Source organism: Benincasa hispida, chromosome 9 (assembly GCF_009727055.1).
Source record: "Benincasa hispida cultivar B227 chromosome 9, ASM972705v1, whole genome shotgun sequence".
NCBI lineage: Eukaryota > Viridiplantae > Streptophyta > Magnoliopsida > Cucurbitales > Cucurbitaceae > Benincasa > Benincasa hispida.
Window position 1 is genome coordinate 51,398,565 of NC_052357.1, and position 5,512 is coordinate 51,404,076.

Sequence of the window (5,512 nt, forward strand, 5' to 3'; positions counted from 1 at the left end):
AACGGTTGATTCCGAATTAAGTTGACAAGCCGTTAAAAGCCACACTATAGCAAGTACATTGAACTTTCAGTGACTTTTAAACGGCGCAACAGAGTAGGGAAATTAATGCCGCCCATCATTGCAATCATTTGTAAGAAAAGCTGCTTCACCTTGAAATCTATAAATACCAAAGGCCACCAAAGAGAAAAAGGGTTAGTCAGTTAGTCTGTTCACGCACATACTTATACATATACATAGAGAACGAAGAGGGCAAGGAGACGAAGAAGCCAAGAGAAATCGCTTTTGGACAGATCGAGAGACTACTGGAAGCAATACAAAGGAGAGAGGGCCAACCCTTGCGAGAGCAAGAATCCACAACTAGAACAGAGTTGAAGTGATAAAGAGCAGTGTAAAAGGCCACGGGAAGCAAGACATTGCTTACTCGGCCTATTATCTCTAAAATTCATTTGTTATTTTGTATTCAATACTTTATTTGCAGAAAATGGAAACTTCATTTCAATCTATGTTCAACCTCTCCATACCATGCATGAGTAGCTGAATTTCTGAATGGGTTGAAAAACACTTAGCTAGCATGACTTAAGATTTACATTTTATGCGATCATCTTGTCTTATGTATGCATCATTCACCTTTGGACGTACTTGAGAAAGTAGTCTAAAGATAGAATCTAGGCTTGAGAAAGTCGGATTAGAATCTAGGTTTGAGAGAGTCAGATTAGATCGCATAAGCAAGAGTAGAAACTTAGACATAAGTTCTATATCGGTGGTATGCGGTCACTTTGTCTTATGTATGCATTTGGACATACTTGAGAGAGTAGTCTTGTAACACCCCACACATTTTTTTAGTAATAATGTAATTTCAACAACTTTATTATTTGGAATTTCAGTAATTTTCATTAGTTGGAGGGTTTTCCTTTTTTTTGGAATTTTGGACATTTAAGAGTAATTACTGTAATTTGATTATTGAAGTTGGAAATTTATGTTAGAAATTGATGGCAGGAATTAATTCCAAATTGGAAAATGAGGGAATTTAAGAAAATAATGGGGATTAGGAGAAGAATAAAATAAATAAAATAAAATATATTATTTTATTTTTATTTTATTTAATCCTTCCCTTTTCTTTCTTTCTTTTTTTTCTCTCTTTTCTTTCTCTTTTTCTTTTCTTTCTCTCCCCCCTTTCTTCTAGCAGCCACCGAGACCCCCTCCCTGACCTCTATTGCTCCGCCGCTGCCTCAGTCACCCAGCCTCGTCAGCCGCCAGATCTGAGTCGAAACTCTCTCAGCCACACCACTACAAACTGCGCCGTGTGACTCCCCCATACCCTCCTCTGTCCATCCGTCGGAGTTGCACAAATCTCGCCCATCCGAAGAGCCGTTCAGAGTTGCACCGATCTCGTCCAGTTGGAGGATCCGTCCGTCCGAGTCATCGTCGCCTACTTCGAGCCCGAACCGAAGAGGCCGCCGTTTGCAGCCGCGTGCCACTCCTCCATCCAGCCCTACAAACCCCCGCGCCGTTGGTTCACTGCCATAGATTTCAAAAAAAATAGCAAAAAAAAGAATCAATGTCCAACGGGTTGCTCGAGTTTCTGTAATGGGGCCGCCATTCAACTTCAGATTCCGCCGCCGACTCTTGGTTTTGAACAGATCTTGGATTTAGGTAAGGTCAATGTTATGAGATGGATTTCTTGAAGGATTTTTGACACCCATTGATTATTGGATTAAATAATCATTGAATTCATGTTTTGAAGGTTCTAAGTTGTCGTTCGTTGAATTAGAATTTGTTAGAAGGAGATTTTGGAGTCGAGATTTTGGAGTGGTTGTTAATCAAGTTCCTTGGGTAAGCTTTTGGGGTATTATGGTTTTGAATCTGAAGTTTCGCAATTATTGTTGGACTGAATTTTATGGTTGTACGGGTTATGGTAGGGTCGTTACTTCAAATCGCGGTCATCGTTTGGTTGTCGGAGTTTATCTGTGGAATTTCGATTAAGGTAAGTAATCTTACCACTGGAACTGGCCACGAGCCAGGCTTTAGTTGTATGCTAGCATGATAAGTGTATGTTATGATAAATGTTAGCATGTTGATTGACAGTATGACCTGAATCAAAGTATGTTCTGGCACGAATTCTGATTTGTTTACATACACACCTAAGTACTTGATCGTTAGCATAGGATAGTATGTGTTTTCATATGTCGATGTTTGATCTGCTGGTGTTGAGGCATACTTGCATGTTATGGATTTATGATGTAAGTTATACATGGATGATGTATAATATGTTAGTAAGACTTATGTGTATGTGATGAAGCCATGGTATCAAGGATTTTTATGTATGTTTTAGAACTGTACAATGTTGAATCTTAGCACGTCAAGACTGTGTGAATATCCTCATTGATTAGTTAGATGCTCACCAGTTTGTGTTTCCTTCGGGATTCACCAGTTTGTGTTTCCTTCAGGATTCACCAGTTTATGTTTCCCTCAGGATTCACCAGTTTATGTTCCTTCGGGATTCACCAGTTTTGTGTTTTCTTCAGGATTCACCAGTTTTGTGGTTCCTTCGGGATTCACCAGTTTGTGGTTCCTTCGACATTCACCAGTTTTGTGTTTCCTTCGGGATTCACCAGTTTTGTGGGCATACTTAACTATAATAGGGTAAGACTCAGTCTCTTGTTTGTTACATGTATTTATGTGCCATATGCGGGTATCTAGAGGACATAGATGCCTAGCCTAACCCCAGTGGTGGGGCTACTTACTGAGTATTTCATACTCATTCTTTCTTATGTTGATCTTTTAGGTAAGAATAGGGATGCACCGGTGATGGCGCATCGGAATTCATGATCGAGCCACTGGGACTATTTTTTATGCTTCCGCATCATGAAATTTAGAATTCTTATTTTACCCTCAATTTCTAGTTTTACTGTTTGAAACTTATTATGAAGGATTGTTACTTTTATATTTTAATAGTCTTTACGAATTATGGATACCCTATTATTGTTTTAAAAATTGCATTTAATAAATTTCTTTTGAACTTCTCTTGTCTATTTAGCATTTATTTCAACATTACTGACCATCGTTTCAAATCCTATGCATATATTTATTAGTAACGACCTAACCTAAGTCCTAGGGGGTTGGGTCGTTACAAGTCTAAAGATAGAATCTAGGCTCGAGAGAGTCAGATTAGATTGCATAAGCAAGAATAGAAACTTAGAAATAAGTTCTATCGACATTTTCACATATGCATCACATGCGCCCTAGAAATAGGAATTATGGCATTCTGCATTGAGAAATGTAGTACTGATATTTATGTGTAGCATGATCGCATAACTTGTACACAATCTTAGGAAATGTTAGCTAAACCCCTTCTCAACCCCTTCATCGCATACTTATTGTAACTCTACGCTTTCATCACTCTGAGTTCAACTCCGTTGCATAGGAAAAAATCTCAATCAAAACACTATCCACTTCATTTATTTACCATCGCAATAGAATCGAAGAGTCTGTCGCATATATACTGAGTAGTCCCTGTGTTCGACACTGGACTTACCAAGAAACCTAAGAAGGCTTATACTTGGGCCTTGTTAGGAAAACTTGCATGATCATTGCATAACACACATCACCGAAAACTCACACTATAACACACCATAATTTTACGCATCAAGTTTTTGGCGCCGTTGCAGGGGACTACAGTATAGATTGCGCTAATATCAAACCTCTTTGATTTTCTTTGCAGCTTTTGACCTTTGTGCATTGCCATTCCTTCGGTAAAGGAAGAAGCAAGCGTCACATGTGCGAAGGACACGCTCTTGAGCCCAATTACGACCCAGAGATCGAAAGAACATTTCTTCGAGGACAGAGAAACAGACATCGACAACAAGGCAGAACTCACAGAATGGCTGAATAACCAAAAGAACGAGCCGCAAATGCAAACAACATAATGGAAAATCCTATCCTATTGGAAAATGATCGCAATAGACCCATCTGTGACTATACATCACCAAACTTGTATGATTTCTCCCCAAGAATCACAAGATCAGCATTGGATGGATCAAGGTTCGAGATGAAGCCGGTAATGTTACAAATGATACAAACAACAAGACAGTTCAGAGGACGGCATGGTGAAGATCTGCATGCCCATCTCCAAAGCTTCATTGAAATTTGTAACACTTTTGTGTTCCCTAATATCTCCATTGAAGAAGTTCGACTCACGCTATTTTTATTTTCACTATGCGATAAAGCAAGAAAATGGGCATACTCCCTCAAACCAGGAGAGATAACTTCATGGGAGCAGGTTGTGGAGAAGTTTATAAAGAAGTATTTCCCTCCTACAGAGAATCCCAGAAGGAGGAAGTTTTTTCACCAATTTTGAACAAGAAGAAGATGAATCGCTCAGTGACGCATGGGCGAGGTTCAAGAGATTAGTGCGTGACTGCCCGCACAATGGATTGCCAAATTGCCTCCAAATAGAGATTTCTTATCATGGATTAAATTCTTCATCGCAGACAGCTGCCAATGCGGCAGCAGCAGGCAGTCTGCTGGACAAGACTTATGATGAGGCAAAGACATTCTTGATCACATATCGAAAAACCATGAGGATTGGCAAGAAAGTGATCAACGAGTAAAACCCAGAGAAGGTAACGCAAATAATGGTGCCATCGCATCTTTGCAAAATCATATGAATGCAATGATAAATTTGTTACAGGGCATCGCAATAAACAATCCCGGAGCGCAAAAAGGGCAAGTCAACGTGATAGAACGGACAAGCACCAGTTGTGCTATATGTGGAGAATCACATTCGGTTAAAGAGTGTCCACGAAACCCGTAGTCAATCTACTTTGTCAAGAACAACACTTTTTCAAACACGTACAACCCTGAGTGGAGAAACCACCCTAATTTTTCTTGGGAAAATAACCCACAACAAGGCTATCAACCTATGGCACAAAAAAAAGAACCACCAGGATTTTTCCAACGAACTAACGGTCAACGACAACAACAAGCCAACAGCTCGCAAACACCACCATCATCCTCTCTGGAGAACCTGTTAAAACAGTACATCGAAAAGAATGAGACGGTCCTCCTGAACCAGGCGACTTCCTTTCGCAACTTGGAAATCCAAATAGGACAGATTGCGGAAGAGCTGAAGAATAGACTGCAGGGGACAATACCAAGCTCAATTGAGCTCCCCATGCAACCCAGGGAACACAGGGAAAGAACACTGCCAAGTAGTCACTCTGCGAAGTGGAAAGACGACGGCGGAAGTTAGGAAGGAGCGTAGTAGAACCAATTCAAATGCGATGGAGTCAAAAAAATCGTTGACGAAAACTGAGTCACAAGAGCCCGAGATTATGGAACCTGAAGTTGCAACCACTTCTAAGTCTCCAGACCATGGAACAGTAAAAGTACAGCTACCTCAATTCCCTTAAAGACTGAAAAATAAGCAAAACGATGAAGGTCAGTATCATCGCTTCCTGGAAATATTAAAACAACTACACATCAATATTCCATTTACAGAAGTGATATAGCA

At 40.0% G+C, this 5,512-nt stretch overlaps 1 pseudogene; it reads right to left on the reverse strand.

Annotated features, from left to right (window-relative positions):
• Positions 1–4,321: 4,321 nt before the first annotated feature.
• On the reverse strand, positions 4,322–4,435 carry LOC120087376 (annotated as a pseudogene).
• Between the last annotated feature and the right edge of the window lie 1,077 nt (positions 4,436–5,512).